Source organism: Eublepharis macularius, chromosome 6, assembly GCF_028583425.1.
Source record: "Eublepharis macularius isolate TG4126 chromosome 6, MPM_Emac_v1.0, whole genome shotgun sequence".
NCBI classification, from domain to species: Eukaryota; Metazoa; Chordata; class Lepidosauria; order Squamata; family Eublepharidae; genus Eublepharis; species Eublepharis macularius.
In genome coordinates this window covers 38,581,791-38,603,793 of record NC_072795.1, presented here as the reverse complement: position 1 = coordinate 38,603,793, position 22,003 = coordinate 38,581,791, and positions in this window count along the sequence as shown.

Genomic DNA, 22,003 nt, shown 5'->3' with positions numbered 1-22,003 from the left:
ACACGCTGCTGGCACGAGGTAACTGCCAGGTCCCCAATCCTCCCAGCAGGAGGATAGTGGGACCTGGCAACCCTAGACCCTAGGTCATCCAGCTGGCTTCAAGCAGAGGAGTGCAGAACCAAACCTAGTTCTCCCAGAGTCCTACCACTCTCAGCCACTACATCAAACTGGCTCTCCCAGGAAGCAAAGACAGGTACTGGGTAGCCAGAAAAGGAACCAAAAGGGATGAACAGGCAAGGGATTTAAGGCCCAGAAGGAAAGATTCTCTAGTCAAATGGGAATGCTATGGGGGCTACAAAAGTAGCCAACTGAAATGCAGGGAAGACAAAGAAGCAGAGCTGGAAAGAAGAGGAGTGGGTTCAAGAAGAAAGGTATAATAGGAGAAACAAGGTCATACCCTGCCTGTCTTAAAGATGAAATCCCATGGTCTTGTTCAACTAGATGAAGGGTGGGGTGTGCTTTTGTGCTGTAGGTCCTTACAGGATTGTTGTGATTTGAGCAATAGGTGGATATATGGTCTTACTGGGGAAAATGTCAGGATTCTAACTGTTAGTGGAGAATTTGAACCTTTCTTTGTTGGAGACACTAATGGGGATATTTACCTCCCCATTCAGAATGAAGAGATGGACACAAGGCTTGGGTGTAAACAGGGCCATCTATTGACCACCAATAACTTAAAATGGCAAGGGGTATAACTAGCGGTACAGGCCAAGCCAAGGGGTCAACTGGACCACCTCCTCGACCTGTCTGGGCAAACACCCACTGCCCCAGGTGCAAGCCATCCAATCACATGGTTGTAACCCAGCCGGCCAGGCAAGTGGTTCCTCCCTTACAGCTCCATACACCCCAGCTGTGAAGCCCAAGGGAAGGACTTGTACAGGGGGTCCCACGGGAAGTCTGCCCTCTCAGCTGGCAGCCATAAAGCCCACTAGCCGATCTGAGACAGACCCCCCATTCCCCACCAATGGGGAGGTGCCACCGGGGGCTCACCAGCCCGCTCTGCCTACCAAAACTAGCCTGCCAGAAAACAGGGCAGATACCCTAACTGAACCCAACAACAGCTATCTAACCAGCAGTACAAGGTAGGTGAAAAACACCCCTTCCCCCAGAAGCCAATTAGGGAAGAGGCAAAAAAATTCCTCCCTGGCCCCGTAAAACAGCGACCGGCTAGTCCTGTACTGCAAGTGGGTGAGGTGGGCGGGTCAAGCTTTCGCGGCATCTGCTGCAGGGTGGAGGCAGAGCCAGCCTTTATAGGCCCCGCACCCACCCCCATCAAATCCCCGGATGCCCAGGAATGGGCCATCCTGCTCTTCCTCTGTGCGGGGCTGATCACGCCTTGCACATCCCGGAAGTGCCATCTTCTAGGTAATGTAATGGAGGAGGAAGATGGTCTTAACAGAGATGATCGCGTTACTGGAATGGCAGGTAGGACAAAGGTATATTAAGAGATGAGCTGATGGTCCTCGCTGTGATTTTGATTAGATTTCCAAAGTGGTCTGCATTTTAAGGGAGATTCCTAAGAGGGGAGGTAAGTTGACGGCATACATCACCTCTGCATATTGTCCTGAAACAATGAAGAGAGCCTGATACAAGCTATATGCAGGTAGACTCTGTCTGTGTGAGCTGTACCCTACATTTCCTACTCTGCTGCAGGTCAGATAATACTGCCACATTTCCTCATAACTGCCACCTCCATGCATTTGAATATCTTGAAGGAGAATACAAATGTTTTTATAGCCACATATTTTGAGACGGAACATGTACAGTGATCAGAGTATTGGAGTAGGATCTGGGGTGCCCCATTTTGAATCCCCGCTCTGCCAATGAAGCTTGCTAGGTGACTTTGACCAATCGCTCTGTCTTAGCTTAACCCACCTCACACAGCTATTGTGAAGATAAAATAGATGAGGGGAGAATGATGACGGGTATAAATATCTACATGAATAAATACGTTTTAAATATTGGTGGCTCTGTGGCGTTTTGTTGTTTTAGTAGGTCTCTGGAGCGGAAGTATAGAAAATTTCTGAATAAATAAATAACTGCCGGGACTATAACTTTTTGAGCAAACACTTTGGAGACATATCTGAAGGCAATGATGCCTGATGGTTATACCAGTGGACAGAGCACTTATTCCCTTAACTTGCATCAGGAAAGATATTCTCAGAAAGGTGAACACGACGGCACCCATGACAGGCTGTGTCATTGGGAGGGGGGTAAGGCAGCAGCAGCTTACACCATCAGTTACAATGTACCACTTCCCTGCACTCCTAATGACAATACCAGCTCCGGTTTATATTAGCTGGTACATGTGACAGAGGAAGATCTACAAGAAGGAAAATTGAGCATTTAAACATTTGCAGCAATGGAAGGTAATGGCTTGCATCTGTTTTTACTGGGCTTTCATTGCAGCAGCTTGGCTTGAGAACATGGACGACACTCGCACTGTAGGAGGAAAAAGCCATCTGGTCTAGCTTGGCCACCCACTGTGTTGCACCAGTTCCATCAGAACACGTTACTGTGACACAGCCTCACCCTGTCATTCAGGAAAGAGATTAAATCATTCCCATTCTTTTGTGAGAATGTGTAGTGTATAAAGATATCTGCAAGTGTGAGAAAGGTCCTTTGGAGCACAGCCCATGACTTTTTGTTCCCCAAAACAAATTTAATTGCATATAATGGTATATGTGCTCAATCAAGGGAGGGCAACTTACCGTGACTCATAGCAACCTAATTCGTTTAGCAGAAATATATATCATTGAAAGAGGTGAAGAGAATGACTGTCAGATATATTTCCTCAGTTCTGCGTGATCCTTCATGTGCTACTGTACTGCTGATGTTTTGAATGGGTGCTTGGAGTTAGCAGTGGGCTGGATGAGGGTGAACAAACTGAAGCTGAATCCTGACAAGACAGAGGTTCTTTGGGTGAGCAGAAAGGCAGGCCAGGAACTTGAGATCTCTCCTGTCTTGGATGGGTTATACTTCCCTTGGATGGCCTGGTTCACAGCTTGAGTGCTGCTTGACACTGCAGTCACCTTAGAAAATCAGGTCACTCTGGTGGTTTGCATTTGTAGTGCTCTTGCCCAGCTTCGGTTGGTGTGTCAGCTGCACCTGTTCCTGGTTTGGTTGAATCCAACCGCAATGATCTAAGCCTATGTTATACCTAGATTGGAGTTTAGACGATTGCAATGTGTTGTACTTGAGGCTAAGCTTGGGAAGAGTGCTCAGAAGCTGCAAGTAGTGCAAAATGCTGCAGCTTGACTACTGGTTGGTGCCAGCTATCAGGAGCATGTGACCCCAATATTATAGCAATTGCACTGGCTGCCAATCTGCTCCCGAGCACCATTCAAGGCATTGGTTTTGGTCTTTAAAGCCCTGCATGGCTTGGGACTATTGTATCTGAAGGACTATCTTCTTGCACGTGTTCATGCCTGGGAATTAAGATCATAAGAAGAGGTCCTTCTGACTGTTCCATCAGCTAAGAATCGTACCTGGTGGGTATATAAGAGAAGGCCTTTTAAGTGGCAGTCCCATAATTATGGAACAGCAGCCCTAGGGGCGTGCACCTGGCCCCCTAACTGCTGATCTTCAGGTGGCAGTTGATGTTTTTATTTAGAACTGTTTTAATTAACCTTGTTTTTGCTTATTGACAGTCCTAAACTAGGTTTTTGAACTTTGTTTTATTCATTTTATGATTGTTATTTTATTTATATTATAAGCTGTGTTGAGTTCCTGCATGGTAGAAAGGCACTAACAAATGTTTTGAATGAATGAATGAATGAATGAATGAATGAATGAATGAATGAATGAATGAATGAATGAATATTGTGTTTGGAAACAAGAGACTGTGCTAAGAAGGTTAGCCGTGTCTTCCAATGCCTGACCTTTGGTGCCATAAAACCCTTCTGAGGGAATATACTCTATTCACTAACCTTTTCCTCAGACTTCAGCTCATCTTTTTTCATATATATAATATATACAAATAACAAAATGCTGTACACAAATATAATATTAAAACAGCAGAGGCTATGGGTTTTGTTTTTTAAACTATGTAGTTTCTTCCCAACTTTGCACTGTGAACAACAGATGTACATTCCAACACTTTTGAACCCAGGACCTTTTGTAAATGGATCTGTCATTGAGCAACAGCCTCTGTCCTTGGGATTATTGAACATTCTCAGAAAGGTGAGTAATAAAAAGATCTCAAAACAGTCAGGGGTCTCCATTCAGGGTTTACAGCATTGATATCCAAAGATACCTAGTGAAGTTTCATATATTCCTTCTTAAAATGGGTACAAATAGAAAAGAACAGTAAAAATGTCACATCAAAAATAGTCATTTAAAAAAAATTAAAATGGTCATTCATCCTCATAGACATGCTTGGACTCATAGGACAGTTAGATGCTGTCTCCCAACTGACAGAGCTCATTTTTCCAACATTGCCATTCAAAGAATTCTTGTGTGTGACTCCATTTTGGAGGTTGGCTGCTAAGGTGGTCTTGTCTGCAGATGCCAAAATCCTTAAGCTGGCACTGCTGGCTGCTACAAATCAGAAGAAAGTGGAAGACAGAATAGAAAGATGACCAATGATTCCTGTGAAGCTGCAAACAGTTTGTATTTCAACTGCCACAAGCAGGCTGAAAGAGCTAAATCCAAATCTATGGATCATTCTAAATCCAGATATCCTAGCATTTGGCTAAGAAGAAAATCAAGAAATATGCAGAGTTAGTTATGAAGGATAAACATACAGTATGCATTGCGTGATGCCTTAAGACTCACTTTCTCCTGATGAGCTCATTATATGGAAAACTGTGTTTTTTAAATTAAAGCTAGAGGCTTTGATGGCCAAAGTTCACACACACAAGAGTTGTTAGGGAGCAAATCTCAATTCCTTTAAAAATTATATATAGGAGGGAGAGCAAGAGTGAGGAGGAAGCACAGAGGTCACAGTTTCCTTGAAATATGGAAAAACAAATATTCTGAAGCAGAATTACTTTTGTGTGATTCTGATCCATTACTGAAGACTTCTGTCATTCTAATCATGGAACTGAAGCCAATGTATGGCAACCAGATTGGTCATTTCGCCAAACTAGAGGAGAACACAGAGCCAGCAATCCCAACCCTGTTAATATAGTTGGCTAAGACTAATGTTAGGGGATTTTTCTTTCTTAAACAGCTGGCATACTCTTTTTCTGAAAAGAAGATTGTTGACTGCAGGAGACACAGACATTTCAGTGGGATTTGCTTCCTTCCTAAGACTGCACTCGTAAACATAAATCCTATGGAACACAGTATTGTTCTGTCATGGACGTTGACTTTAATGGTATAGAATCTTGAACAAAGTATGCCTGATAATTTGCATTTTAGCTTTCAAATCTATAAACATGTATTGTACCTTACTGATACAGCATTGTTCTCATTGTCCCATCTTGGAGAACAATGACTTATGAATAAACGACTTTATGTCCCAGAACAAGCAGCACACAGTTGAAAACTAGTATCCTTTAAGAAAGTGTCTGTCAAAATCCCCTTCTGATGCAATAGAGATCCTGAGTTGCTGCCTGACAGCTGTGGTTCAAATGGCTGAAAGCAATCAAATTGAAACTGAAACCAGACAAGACAGAGGTGATGCTGGTTGAGAAGGTGGAGATCTTGAAGGACATTGTGCTTCCCACTTTTGATGGGGTTCAGCTGACCCTTGCAGATTTGATTAGGAACCTAGGGATTATACTGGATTCATCACTGCAGCTAGAGAAGCAAGTAAATACAACTGCAAAAAAGGCTTTTTCCCAACTCAAAGAAGCCTGGAAGATGACTCCTTACCTCACCATGGTCGATCTGGCCCTTGGATTCATGGCACAGTAACACTGAGATTAGACTGCTATAATGCATTTTATACAGGTCTCCCTTCACAGTCAACTTGGAGACTGCAGTTGGTGTAGAACAAAGCAGCTCAGGAGCTAGATGGAAAATGCATGTTACTTCCATTCGGCAGTCAGTCCATTGGTTACCAGGCTCAATTGAAGGTTTTGGCTACCACATGCAAAGCACTTCATGGCCTTGGTTCCTAATATCTAAAGAAGCACCTGTCCTCCAAGGCTCCACTATGGCAGCTTCACTTATCTGAACAGATCTTCTGTAGACACCATTCTGCAAATAGGTAAAACCGCTCCCCTCCCCCCACATTCTGGTAATGGTCTCCAGTCTCCACCTTATGAAATGGCCTGCCTGAAAAGGCCAGGAAATTCCCACTCTCTTGACTTTCTGCAAACTAGGCAAAACTGAATTATGCAGGAGAACTTTTTACTCAGGCAATAGGGCTGTGGTGTAGGGAAATGGTTCAGAGAGATGCTTTGGTAAAGAGGCAGGGACTTTAGACTAGAGTACTAGGTGCTGTCTGTGGATGTAAATATGATCTTACTAGGTAGTTTCCACATTGTTTAATATGTTACATTACATTACTTATGTTTTGGTTCAGCAGTGTTTCATCTCTGTATTCCTGCATTTGAATTGTTTTCATCTATTTCAAATTTCTTCCATGAAATTTCTACTATTGAATTGTTTATTGAATGTCCCAGCTGTTGATCACATAGACTTACACTATATAATCTGTCTTGGATCTCAGTGAGAAAGGTGGACTATAAATAAATAAATATTATTTCAAGAATCAACGTCTTAAAAGATAACATTGAGAGATTTGGGGCTGGGATATACGATTTTCAGTTGCCACCTGGAATAAATAAACTTCTGACCTCTCAAGTTGGATAGCTTGAATAATCATCTCAATACAGCCTTCTGGGTTTAGTGGTAAATATGTTGATTGGAAAGTCAAAGAAACTCTTAGTTACCATGTGCCTGTTCTAAAATGTTTCCCCCACGAGTAGGATAAAACTCAGATTTATTTTATTCCTTTGGGAAAAAAACACTTAATCCAATCTTTCTCCAATAGCAATACAATGTGGCTTACAAAACAAAAACAAAAGCCGAACAATAAGCCTATTTTGTAAGCATACAAGAAGAATCACAACTTTTAGTCAGTCAAAACCCTCAAGTGCCCTCATAAGTGCTGTGAAAATCCCAGTTTTGCAGAGTTTTCTAAAAGTCAGAATAGTAGGCAATAGTCTGACAGAATCAAGAAGAGTTTTCCACACTGTAGTGAAAGTACTGGAAAAAGCTATGACCAGACAGTGAGAGACCAAGTCACCTGGATGGAGGAGATAGTCAGAAGACCTTACTGAGCTGAACAAATGGACTGCATGGACACATATTGGAAGATATGGTCCATGTATGTGAAGAACCTCAGGATGTGAAGGATTCTAACAGACAATAACAGCACCCAAAACTGAACCAGGAAGTTGGCAATCAGCCTTTAGCACAGGTGATTTGCCCTGGTCAAAAGCTGGGCTGTTGCAATACTTATTACAGAGTGAACATTGCACTACACTACCACAGCCTATTTACTCCAAAGCAGCCACATAATATCTAAAAGGCTGCAGTGACTACTCTTACCTGTAAGTCCTTACTTTCTAACCTGCTATAATGGACCCACTTTCACTTTCTCCAATCTGAGGCTGATTTTCCCTCCAAAATTTAAGTTTGCTTGCTGTGGTTGAGCAGCCTCAAGTAGCATGTCTCTAGTTGTGGTTTTAAAGTTCTTTTGTGTCCCACCCAGAGAAGCAGGAGCCCTTGTCTTCTGTGTATGACATGGTACTGAGGATGAGTAACTCTCAAAAGAAACAGCAGCTTTATTGATGGAATATAGGCGGTTAAGGGATGAAATTGCTGAGGTAAAATTTGCTGGTAGAACAGAATACTTTTTAAGTTTCAGGCAAAACAATTTGCTTTAAGCTTGGTATCTATGTTCTTATTAATGAGAGGTATTTGGTTCAATATTTTGATTTCAGCAACAATGTTTCTTCACGGAGTTCCTTTTTTAAACTTAGGTTTCCTTTACAACAGACCTGGGGTCCTCCTTAGAGCCAAACCCTCTTTTAAACACTAGGTAGGAATTATTCCTCTTCACCTAAGAAGACATAACCCTATCCACTTGACTTGAATGGGAGTCTCCACTTACTACCCACTCACTCTGCCAATAACACCCTCCCAGTTCTTTCTTGGCTGTTTAAATGGGTTTCAGCATGTGCTGGCCTTGACACTTGGAATTTCTTTACTAGAATTATTCCTCAAAACAAAGATGTTGCAGTTAGGACAACTGATATCTTTTTTCCTCACTTCAGAGGGATACCTGTCTGACCCTACCGGTCAGACTCTCTCACATACTCAACTCTCAACTGCTAACTCAACTGCTAACTCTGTCAATCAAGCTCTTATTCCAGTCAGTTATTAATTCTTTCCCTTCCATCTCTGTGCTGCCCTGTGGAAACCTTTATTTAAATTGCATTCTGTCACATTTGCCTTTCCTAATAAAGCCCAAGGCAGCTAACAGTAATTCGCTAAAATCCTTTTAAAATAACAGAAAAAGCACAAGCATCATTTTGTTCCAAAAACCAAAATCAAATGCTTTCTAAAACAGAAGAGTTTTCACTACCTTTCCAAAAGCCAATGGTGATCTCTGTTGGTCCTCCAAAGGAGGTTCATTCCATAACTGAGGTACAAAAACAGAGTAGGCACCATTTTGGATCATGGTCAGACATGCCACTCTAAGAGAGGATACCCTTAGCAGACATAAATCTGCAGAGCATTGCTATTGTACAGCCTCATAGGAGAGAGAGTACTTCAGTACCCAATGTGAGCATCTTTTAGGTAAATGTGACTAAGGATATTACTGCAGTAACAAACATACTTTTAGGCTCTTGAAAATTTCCAAAACTTGAAATACCTTCTTAAGCTTAAAAAAATGTAGTTGTTGTCAGTCTTGTTGTCAGTCTCAAAGCCCCAGTGTTTCAAACCATTGGCAGATCTGTTATAATGTCACATAATTTTCATAAGCACCACTAGTTCAGATGCAGGAGGAAACTGCTATGGAATGTTAATAGTCAGTGAAGCTGTTTCAAGAGCAGTGAACAGTTGTTATCAGATTGCAGAAAAAACCTCCTACAGGGCTTGGGAAACAAGGCAACTTGGGAAACAAGGCAGAAAAGGATAAGACAACAGAGGCATGGATGTTTACTTCAGACAAGAAAGTCTGTTCATGGCAAGTGGGTGTGGAGATTAGGTTGTATTTCACGTTGATTCAAAAATAAGCTGCTAGACCTAAGACTACAGGCCTCTAGTATTATATATGTTAAAGTTATTTGCCTTCAGCTACATGGAAATCATTTATTAGTTCTTTTCTGGCACAAATATTTCTGTTAAAAATATAGAGGAAGCACTTCAGATCTCACTTCCTTATTACTAGTTTAGTTTCCTAGAAAAATGAATCTGCTCTATATCTCATTCTAAGCTATAGGAAATTTCAGATACATCTCTTTATTATGTGCATGCAGCTAGGTTAATATTTTAACCAGAAAATATCTTCTTTGTAATTGCCCATTTCTGGAGTTCTTTAAAAGATATTTCTGAAAGCATTAGAATCGTCATCATTTCTGTGCTTCATTATTTCTATTTTATCCATGCAGCCTCTTCTTCTTGAGGCTAAATCTACAAACTAGACCTGGGTAAGAGCCAAAAATAAGGTAAAATGAAATCTAGGAACTTTTATCCAAGTCTAAATGTTTTATAAGGATAAATTGTGCTGTAATAGGGAGAAGAGAGTCGATGCCAGGTTTCTGCCAATATACGCCTATGCTGTCTGTCTCCACCACTTTGGGCAGAAAATCACATTTCTTCTAGGATCTACAGCACATGATTAAATAAAAAGATAATGCGAAACAAAGATGACAGGAGAGCAGGAAGGCAGAGGAACACAGACCAGCCTTTGGTTACCACCAGAAAGGCAGAAATCTGATTCTCGTCTCATCTCATCCTCTCTCTCTCTCTCTCTCTCTCTCTCTCTCTCTGTGTGTGTGTAAGATAATCTTTTAAGAAAAAGCTTTTGAAAATCAACTCAATCTATTGTGCAGATTGGGGTTTTTCTATCGGAAGAGGGGAGAATGGAGCATGGCAGCAATAGTCTCCACCTGTATGGCTCTTCTCCCAACTGAAGCAACTCTTCCTGTCTTTAGATCAAAGCTAGACTTCACACAGAGGATTCCAGTTTTAAATCTCTGTGAAAAAGCAACCAAATAAAAAAAATAATCTGCCCCCCAAAACCTAGCATATACAAAAGACATGTTCTAGCCCTATCTGTTCTTCTGTTGAGTGTTTTTTTTTAAGTGAAGCATTAAAAATGTGGTTTAACACCCTTAATCTGAAGTGTCAGCCCTTCCATTAAAGTGGTAAAACAGGATGCAGCTCTTCAGCCTTCAGGTCAAAATTACAATTGTGAATGTTCATAAACAACTTCATACTGAAAGAAAATAGCCCAGCAGGAAGAAACCTACCACCTTGCTTGCTATGATAGTTTTCTGTTTGCAAAGTATATTAAAATATGTAAGCCTCCATGATCCTCTACCTGAAATATGAAACATCATAGGTCATTCTACCACCTAGCATTCTACTACTTTAGTCCCACATATTATCCTGCAGGGATGCCAAGCTGCCTCCTGGCCACCCTGTGAGCTTTTGGGAATGAGGCACAGAGCAAATGTGATGTCATGTATTACCATAGAGTTTCCAGATGTGACACTGGTGAGTCACATGGAGTCATTTACACCCTCCACGACTCTCCCACCAGTGCAAAAGCAAGGGCAAGTAGGTGAGCCAAGCTGGTGGGTATCCAATGGGAAATGCTACCCAAAGTGGCCAAATGGCATGTCTGAATGTGTAAATCGTGCCTAAGAACACATTTATGAATTGGTGGCAGAAAAGGAGGGATTCACACCAGAAATCTATGGTTGATTCGATGCCATTAAGGGTAATGGTGGTAAATTAGATAGATAACCATTTTACAATCAAAGTTTAGTATATAATTATAATTTTGCTACCCATTTCCAATTTCTTCAGCATTTCTCCCTGAAAATCAATGTCTTTTTTGCTTTTCTAGTAAAACTCTTGCCAAGCGTGTAGTAGCTTTGCCTAAATCTTTACATTATTTCTTATTGAGAAAGGCAATTTAGAACAATTGAGAGATTAAGCATAAATACAAACCAACACTGGAAGTCACTTTGAAAGCTAATTGGCACAGTATCAAGTTACACTGCTGAATTAAAAATGTTAAAAATCAGCTCATTAGTTTTCATTTATTAATTTTTAAATTAATGAGGCTACGTACCTAGCTTGGCAAAGGCTTTGTTAGCTTTCAACTGTAGTTCAATGTTGCCCTCTTCTGGACTGACTGAAGGAAAGCTAATGTTTAAACTATTTTAAACCTTAATGCAAATTTTGAATAGGGCTTCTTTATCCTTGTGGCAACAGAGATGTTGGCCCTGACCTGGATATAGGGTTGCCAGCCTCCAGGTGGTGGCTGGAGATCTCCCAGAATTACAGCTGATCTCCAGGCCACAGAGATCAGTTCCCCTGGAGAAAATGGCAGCTTTGGAGGATGGACTTTATGGAATGTTGTTTTTAATTACTTATGCTTTGTTTCAGCAATGCGTCATTTCTGTGTTTGGATTTACATTCGTTTTCAGATTTCTGCAACCCATATGCTGTTGCATTTGTTCGTTGAATGTTCTAGCTGTTGATTATATTGACTTGCATAATCTGCCTTGGGTATCAGTGAGAAAGGCGGGCAATCAATCAATCAAATATTAAATCTTGAATCTAGTAGGGCTTGTTAGACCAAATGTCTGAAGAAGATTTTTGTGGCGGTTGATAGCACAATATGTGGAGGGAGCACAGGGCTTTGATCCAGCATAGGATTTCCATGAATGGAAAGGGGAGGGATGTGATGATTTTTACCCATGGCTGCCTCCTGCTGCAGACATCTTACCCCCTGTTTGTGCTGTTCCTTGGGGTTCCCTTCCCTCCTGCTCAGCAGCATTTTAGGTGGCAGTGGAACTGAGGAGACAGAGAAACCTTACTTTCTGGATGAAAATCCCTTCCACAGGGAGAAAATCCAAACCCAGGACTTTCTAAGTTAAGGGAAAAAATGTTGTTAAAATATGAAACTTTCATGATACAAAATCAGTGCCTAGCCAATGGAATGATACCATTGCATAGTTACAACCATATATTACATTTCTAGAAGTCTCTGAGGGATATTCTATTGCCACTTGCTTTGTAATCTTTTAGGCACCAGGCAAATTATATCCTGTATACCAAAGTCTTTGGTTTGTTAAAAAAACAAAACAAAACCAGGCTTTCCTCTGCTATTATGCTATGTTTTGTTGCTTGTTGGGTTGTTGGTACTGCTGCTGAAATTCTAGTTTGTGACTACTGAACTATTTTGTCTTAAGGATGAACTGTTAAGAATCAAAAAGAGTCCAGTAGCACCTTTAAGACTAACCAATTTTCTGTTTGCAAAGTATATTAAACGTGCTACTGGACTCTTTTTGATTTTGCTACTACAGACTAACATGGCTAACTCCTCTGGATCTATGACTGTTAAGAATGAATCACTAAGTCATCTTAAATGCTGTGCTCTGGCCCAGGGACAGTATAGGGTTTTAAAAGGTAAATACATAAATTCCAAACAAGAAATCTATGTTACTTTCCTACAAAAAGCCTTGATTCTTACTGGATTCTGCTTATAAAATTTATACTCTCATAAACTTTATCAAATCAATATATCGGTCAGTACAAACTTGTACTGTCTACTCTAGCAGAAGTGCTCAAAGATCTCAGTCAGAGGTCTTTTTCAACCTTTTATTTCCCAGCTGGAGGGACTAAATCGGCAATCTTCTACAGGCAAAATATATTCCCTACTGTCAGGGTACAAGAGCAGCTTCATCCAGGATCCCTCAGAAAAGTGGCTGTCTGCTCCAGTGGTGTCACAAAGCAAAGTATAAAAAACTTGGAAGTGGGTCCTACCTTTCCAGAGTAGCACAGCAGCAGTAGCCTCTCAAATTAACCCATAGCTCGAGACTGAGAGGCAAACCTCAAGTCCTCTGGGCACTAACCAAACAGAAATCAAGCTTGCAAGGAAGGGACAAGTCCAAAGAATAAATCACTGGGGTAGCTTATGGCATTCAGATTGAGGCAGTAACACTCAATAACTCCACACAAATATAATTAATAGCATTTATTAAAGGAAGTACAATATACCAATTAGAAGAGGTTATAGAAGTATGTACCCAGTTTCCTGGGGGTAAAGTGTAGATGACTGGGGAAGGCAATGGCAAACTACCCCATAAAAAGTCTGCCAAGAAAACGTGATGCGACATCCCTCCCATGGGTTAGTAATGACTCAGTGCTTGCACAGGGGAACTACCTTTACCTTTATAGAAGTATGTAAAACAGGAGAAGCAAAATAACAACAACTAAGGTCCTTTTCGCACTGGGACTTTAAAGTGTTTCAGTGTCTGTTCTGCTTTCTCATGTTTGCAGGAGTTTCACACTTACAAGGTAGTCATGGGATGCAGTACCAATGTTTGCCCACAGTATCCCCAATTTTCCCCCCTGCGGATATACTGCAATTTTATTTTGAAGCTGCTGCCCAGTCACGTTTGGCCCAATTAATGTCAGTGCAAAATCTATACTCCCTATCTGCTTCTCTTCTCCACCCTCTCCTTTTCCTGGGAGCTGATTGGTCTGTGCAGAATTAACCACTCCCATCATCCTCAGCTCTCTGAACTTTTCTGCCATTTTTATCAGTAAAGTGAGATAAGGGTCATAATGCTGCTTCTCCGTTGACTTCCTTCCTCTTGGGTATGCATGCACTCTCTTATTTTTTTCCCCCCAAAGCCAGGAACCATTCCTAATGTTGCTGCTTATTCCTTGCTGGCTTTAAAAGTGAGGAAAGGGTTAAATGGCTGCTTTTCCCTTCCTCCAAGGCATGTTTTGGGCTTTGCCAAAGATGGGGGGAAACATGTTTTGCACAGCCCTTTGGAAACAAAGCAGCTGGGAAGCTGCTGGAAGGGGATGAAGCAGCAGCATTTTAACCCTTTTCTGGCTCGGCTTTAAAAAAAATGAGAGTGGAACAAGCATGAAAAGTGCATGCTTTCCCCCAGAACTCTGCCACCAATTGCCTCTTCAGTGGGCATGGGACATCCCAATCAGCAAATACAGAGGGGGATAGGTTCCAACATTGCAACATTACTACACCTGCTCAAAGTTTTTTTTAAAAAAGTGTGACGTGAATTGCAAAGCCCTGAAAGCCCAACACTCCACCAAGGCTTCAAAGCTTATCTAAAATGAAAAACAAGATGCCAAATCTAAACTGCCTCAGACAGTGTGGAACATGCAGGTGCAATGCTGAAGCCATTGTGATCGCGGCAAATGTTCATAAATGGCAGTTTAAACTGTAAGTGTGATAAGGGCCTAAATAGCTAAGATAAGATACACTTGAAACTTACAAACCTAATTCAGATGTTACCTTTCAGCAGTTCAAGAAATCCAACACAGTTTTAAGATGTTAAATCTAGAAGTCCAAGAGATAAAGACAAAAGAGGCTCTAGCTATAGGAATCCACCTATAGCATAGTCCTCTCAAATGCAAGGAACTGGTCCTTCAGGCAGAAGTGGACCCAAAAGGACAAAGGATTAGACAAAAAGACTACTTTTAAAAGCCAGCTTCCTGTGGTAGGCCTCAATACTTAGCCAATCAATTGAGGCCAAAAACCTCTGGCAACACGTCCTGTGATAACTTGTCTTCACAGCTGTGGGGGGTGGGGGAGAGCTCATCACTCCACTCCTGGGATGCCTTGTGCTATCTAGATGGTCTGCCAGAGCTAGCCGAGTCCCCAGTTGAACTGTCCTAGGGAATTTAGCACCTGCAGTGGGGCCAAGGCTCTCTTATCTGAGAACCAGCCGTGCCATCCCAGCTCCAGTTTTCAAAAGAAAAACCGTCCCTCTTCCAAATTCGGGGTGGGGGGGCAATAAACGGAGGGCAATAAATCTAACTGTATCTTAGCCAGGACAAAAGCTTGAACCAATGTGTTTGAATTGAACAAGAAACAAACTTAAGCGAGTGCCTTACTTTAAAACTACCACTCAGCTACGGCTTATCCCTTCCCCGGGTATAACTGGAAGACACAGAATATGTCAAAAGAGCATCTGGTCAGTACCTAAGATGTCCTGAGAATCCTACAGAACCCACCTTGAGACTGATGATAGAAAGTAGAATATAAATGTAACAAATAAATATGCACTTTGCTTGGGAGCTATCCCCACTGCTTTTAACAGGTTAACTTACAAATAATCTCTTAGATCCTGTACATGCAGTGCTTTTTATGTTTTTGTTTATAACAAGTGCTGTTACTCATAAATAAGGTTGTGCCAACTTCCCCATTGGGACCAAATGCTGGTAGTCATACCACCACACACACACACACACACACACACACACACAAAGCCCTGTGTACATGTATGAGTAGAACCAGCTAGGCCTTCTTACAACTCAGATTAACCTAGTAGATGGCCTCTTACCTTGATACAGCTGATCTGGCCACCTGGATTCATGGCACAGTAACATCAAGACTAGACTACTGTAATACACTGGATATAGGCCTTCTCTCAAAGTTGACTCGGAGACTCCAACTGGTGCAAAACACTGCAGTTGTGCAGTTTGTTTACTCTCAAGGGTTGCCAGGTCCCCTGGAGCCCAACCCAGGGGGTAAGGGAGATGAACTGGGGGCAACTTACCTTGTGTGCATGCAAAGTGCACACATGCACTCTGGAGTTCTTACTTGTTGCGCCGGGAATGACATCACCCCTGAGGATACAGGGAGCACCTGGACCCATTCCCTGCATTTCCAACCCCCACGCCCATCAGCTAAGTGAGTGGTGGAAGGGGGTGGAGGCTAGGAGCAGGAAATTCTCCACTCCCACAGGGGGACTGGTAACCCTATTATTCTCAGGAGCTAGATGCAGCCTGCATATCACTCCCATTCTGTAGTCACTTCATTTATTTTCCATCAGTTACTGGGCTCATTTCAAGGTAATGACTATCATATTCAAAGCTTTTCATGGCCTTGGCCCCTCATATCTGTGCAACTGCCTCTCCCTCTATGTTTTGCTCATCTGAACAGGGTCTTCTGCGTATACCACCCTACAGTAGGGTAAAATCAACAGCTGCTTTCTCTGTGGTAGCCCCACCTTATGGAATAGCCTGCTTGAGAAGGTCAGGAAGGTCCCCCAACCCTCCTGGCTTTCTGCAAACTATGCAAAACTGAATTACAGACTATGGCCGTTTCCAGATGGCTTACCTTCTGCCACTCCATGCCGCAACGTCGCGGCTCGTCCTGGGGCGAATGCGAAATATCGTGCGAGTTTTTGTGTGACGTTGCGCAAAACTCACGGGAGAAAACACGATATTTCGCGTTTTCCCTGGCAAGAGCCCTGTTATAAGAAATAGCTCAGAAAGATGCCTTGGTAGGGACAGGGACTAAACACCATACTATTGAATACCATCTGCTTATGTAGACATGCACCTACTAAGGAGTTTCTACACAGCTATACATGCCATAGAAATTAGTTATGCTCCTTTTCAGATAGATTTCATCTCTGTGCTCTGCTTTACGCTTGTTTAAAATTTTTCTGCTACAATTCCCTATTGTATCTGTTTTCCAAAATGTCCTAACTGGTGTTTGTTATTGTCCTTTGCTCAGTGAATGTCCTAGCTGTCGATTATACTATATTTTAATTCGCACTTTGTAATCCTCCTTGGATCTCAGTGAGAAAGGCAGACTATTGACTGCAGATAGCAGCGGCGATTAGCAGGCGGCCTCTTGAGCAGTTATGGGCAAGAAAAAAGTGAATGCACTAATGCTTTTGTTCCAGTTGCAGGCATGGCATCAGCAGCCAAGACGGGGTTGCCTGCAGACTGCAGTGGCAATTGGCCGGTGGTCTCTTGAGCTTTTGTGCCAGTGGCCTCCTGACCATTTGGGGGTTATATCCGAAGTGAATGCATTAACGCTGTTTGCTCCACTGGCAGGCATGACATCAGTGGTCGCAGCAGGGTTGCCTGCAGACTGCAGCAGTGATCGGCCAGTGGCCTCCTGAGCACCTGAGCTGGTGGTCACCTGAGCAGTTGGGGGTCATGTCAGAAGTAAATACATTAACGCGGTTTGCTCCACTTGCAGGCATGGCATCAGTGGCCGTGGCGGGGTTGCCTGCGGACGGCAGCTGTGGTTGGCCAGTGGTCTCCTGAGCATTTGTGCTGGTGGCTTCCTGAGCACTTGGGGGGTCATGGCAGAAGTATATGCATTAACGCCGTTTGTTCCACTTGCAGGCATGTTATAAGCAGCTGCGGCGGGGTTGACGCATAAGGCAGCAGCAATTGGCTGGTGGCCCCCTGAGCATGGGTGCCGGTGGCCTTATGAGCATTTGGGGAGTCATGTCTGAAGCAAATGAATTAACGCTGTTTGTTCCACGCACAGGCATGGCACCAGCAGCCACGGCGGGGTTGCCCGCAGACTGCAGCGGTGATTGGCCAGTGGCGGCCTGAGCATTGTGGGTCCCATCAGGAGTGAAGGCATTCACACATTATGCTAATCACAGATGTGCCATCCCCCTGGGCACAACAGCGAATGACAGGCGGTGCCATCTAGACGAGCAGCGCAGCAAGAGCTTGGAGCCAGGAGGAGACGGTGGGCCCCCTTGGGCGTCCCGGTGGAGATCCCCAGGGCTATTTAAGCCAGTCACCTGCAGGGGCCAGGAAGGAATTTTTCATACAAGGGGCCAGATTGGCCGGGGGCCCTTGGGGTTTTTGCCGTCCTCTGGTCATCTACGGTGGGGACCCGAGGGGAGAGAAGTGGCTCCAACTTTGTTGGTTGCAGCAGTTGGAGCTTTGGCGGGAGTTGGGCCTCCGGTTCTCCTCCAGTGGCAGGTTTGTGGCATTGGGCCGGATCCCAATAGGTTGAGTGGGCCAGGGGTCTGCTCACCCCAACAGCTTGGAAGGAGAAGACCGCCTGGCATGTGCTGGCGGGGAAATGACACTTGCTGTGTTGGGCCAGCACGGGACTGGCGGAAGATGCATCGGTCGGCAGGATGGCCCTCCGATGCCAACGGGGATCCGTGCCCAGATGCCAGGCCAATGCTCCATCTAGCTGTAATCAATAAAGTTGTGGCCAGTTTCTAACCAAAGGCAGGTGTCATGTGAGTCATTTGAGCTGGAACACAGACTGACATAACACATGGGTGACAACTCGCACTGTGTAATCCTCCTTGGATCTCAGTGAGAAATGCAGACTATAAATAAACAAATAAATAAATACTGCAAGAGAATCTTCCCCATCCTTCCTTTCTCCTGATAGCCATCCATGTAACTCTCTTCTGAGAGCTGAGAGACAATGAATGAAGTGCCATTTGGCACAGAGGGTTGCAATGAGAAAGAGGAACAGGGCAAAGCATTGCTCTTGCATGAGTGCTGCAAACCATGAGCTAAGCTTCTTCACAGAAGAGTGAGCAGATGATTTTGCCCTATTCCCTTTCTTGCTGCAGCCCTCTGTGCTACATGACACGTTTTTCATCATCCCCCTCAATATCCTTTGCAGAAGCTTTGGTGGCATATGAAAGACTGCTGGAGGGAGTGAGAAAGGTCTGCTTGTGTATGCTTCTTCTACTCGCACGCCCAAAGAACCCAAACCCAAATATTTAGGGGTAAGCTGTTAAAATGCATGAACTGTAGAATTAGAGGACTGGGGTTAGGGAGACTGAAGCCATCCCTTGCTGTAAAGCATGATGCTCCACCTCAGAGTTCTGAACCTGCAATCCAAACAGTAATGCCACAAGCAGAGTACAGAGGCAACACCAAAAAGTCCAGAGCAAACTGAATGAGTAGGAAATACCATGTTACTCATTCTTTGAACTACAGAATTGAAATTGGTAGACTATTTTGAGACCTTTCGACACACATTGAACTGCCAATTTACACACAGATTGAACTTCTCTCCCTTGATATTTTTGCTTACAATAGAACACCATGTTGAGCAGCTTTGCACCCATGCAGCACTTCTTCTACAGACTTTCCTATAGAATGTGCTTTAGAGAACCAGTATGTTGTAGTGGCTAGAGTGGATCTGGGAGATTCAGGTTCAAATCCCCGCTCTGCCATGGACGGTTGCAGGATGACCTTGGATCCGTTATGCACTCTAAGCCTCACCTACCTCACAGAGTATGTTGGGAAGATAAAAGGAGGAGAGGAGAATTATGTAAGTTGATTTAGGCCCCTGTTGGAGAGAATGGTAGGGTATAATGAAATGAATGAATCAATGAATGAACAAACAATAAAATAAATGATTAAATAAATAAATAAAATCCTATAATAACATTTGATTTATATTCCACCCTTCAGGACAACTTAACACCCACTCAGAGTGGATTACAAAATTTATTATCCTCATGACAATCACTCTGTGAGGTGAGTGGGGTGAGAGAACTCTGAGAAGCTATGACTGACCCAAGGTCACCCACCTAGCTTCAAGCGGAGGAGTGGGAAATCAAACCCGGTTCACCAGATTAGAGTCCTGCCATTCTTAACCACTACACCAAACTGGCTGTCATCACATCTTGGTAAATAAGCTAAATCTTGAGGGAACCTTAGAGGATACTGAGAATGTCCATGTGGATGTAATTTCTAGCCAGACTTAACTTGGTGAAATTCCTCATTTACCCTGGCTAAAACATATCAGTGTTATTGTTAGATTTACCACGTGAATGCCAATACTGAGCAGCTTGGCACATACATCATACACACTTGTGCTACAGGGTATGGCCAGATTGTGAAATGACAAGCAAGTTATATTTGTGCTGCAGCTTTCAGCCTCTATTTTAACAATACCCAAGCTTGGCACCCAAATAAGAAGCACGATCATACTTCATTCAGAAAGGGACTTGCTTGTCGAGCACACTAAGTTCTGCTAAGGCACATAGAGACAATGAAGTAGTAAGTCTCAAATTCAGTTCAAAATGTCAGTGTTATTTTCTTTCATTCTTAATGTGCCATTTTAGTTGGGACAAGCTGCAACAAAGCAGTGTGTGTGTGTGTGTGTGTGTGTGCACACAGTTTACTTTTCCCCCACAGTCATTGATATTCATGCTATTCAGATGCAGGTGAACAATGTGCCAAATCTTTGGCTCTGTGATTACTACCTGTGAGCAGTATGTATGTGAGATGACACAGCAGATGATAGAGAATTCCTGCATGTAACATACATTTTGCAAATTGTAGCAGCTTTCTGCCTGCATGGTCAGCAGAGAGAACATTAGTGATCACTGTATCCCCAATAGTTATGGTGAGGCCATTAAAGTGTTTTTTAAAAAACATAGAATCACCTATGGTTGTCTCTCCTTTACCCTTGCACAGTCAGGAAGCACCATTGGAAGCACCATTTCTACTAGCAGACACTAGACCGTGCAAGAATGATGAGCCAACAATACTAAGGTAGCACAAGCTACACAAGCCTGAAATCATTCTTCATAGTTAAACAAGTTTTAACAATTAAAATGTGGAAGGATTTACAAATACACGTTCCAATGTATTAATTGTCCCACAGCCAGAAAGTCTACCTGCAGGTGTCATTAGCTAATATTAAATCAAGCAGCCCTAAGGGACAAAGGGAAAAACCTCTCATTTGTAAGAAACTAACTATGAAAGATAATGCTTTGTGGACTTAAAGAATGTGTCAAACAGCAGATGGGGAGGCACTGGTGGAAGAGGCAGGGAGAAAGCTGCCAGAAAGTAATATGAGAATGGGTACACACAACTGTCTATTTTCAAAATCAAACATCTGTGAACAATTTATCAAACATTTAAACTGTGTTAATTGCAACCTGCAAACAGCTCATGAGCCAAACCAGCAGCTGATCAAGTAACTCTAGTACTGAGCATATATATTGTGAAGTCTACAAACCATCTCAAGAAGCTCCTGTTTAAAAATGTGCCAAACTGCAGTAAAGGGAAATAGATAGCTAAGAGCAGGTGATGACCAATGTGTGGAAAGCTAGGCAAGAAGTCCCTCCTCCTCACATACACACCAAATTTCTTCTTTCACCCTGAAACCACCCATGTGCAAAAAATTATATTGGAAGAGAAATGTATGAACGTTCCAGAGGAAGTTTCAAGACTAAATAAACATTAACTCCATAGAAAAAAGCCATATTTGTGTAATATACTAACTTGAGCCAAGCTACAAGTGACGCCTTACACAGGTTGGACACTTGTCAGCTTAACTCAAGTTTTGTTGGGAAATGTAGGCATCCTAGTTTTACAGCTTGGCTCTCCATTACAGCTGCAAGACCAGGATGCCTACATTTCCCATCAAACCTTGAGGGAAGCTGACAAGTGTCCAACCTGTGTCAGGCGTCACTTGTAGCTTGGCTCTAAGATAAATTACCACCTTTGAATTGGTTAGGAAATTCTCCTTAACTTCATGAATAAAGAGTACTTCACACACATGTTTCTGAACTGTGGAAAAATTTAACATAGCAATGTTCCTCTGATCAATGACTTCTCAATTTGCCACATTAAAGGTATTTCCCAGAAAGTTCTGCCCATATCAAACTAAGGTGTTATAACTTCGAAACAATCATGTCACCCAAGTCATGAGAACTTGACTATGGAATCTGTTTCTGAATGTAGAAATTCATGCTTTATTTCATTGAGCACTGTGTCCTTCTGAATGCCAAAGCCACAGCAATCTACAGAAGTTGATAACATCCACAAAACAATCAATAAACTCATAAAAATGAAGTTACAGTCTTTTCCCTAGAGATACAATATGAAAGAATGCCAATGAAATTAAGAGATAGAAAAGAATATCTTTATCCTTTATAGGAGAAGACAAAAAGCATATACTCATGGTGTGAATATTTGTGCACTTCGTTGAACTTCATATCCGAATCCAGACTTTACCGCAATACACCAAACCAAAACCCTGATCCTGTCAACTTCATATTTAGGGGAA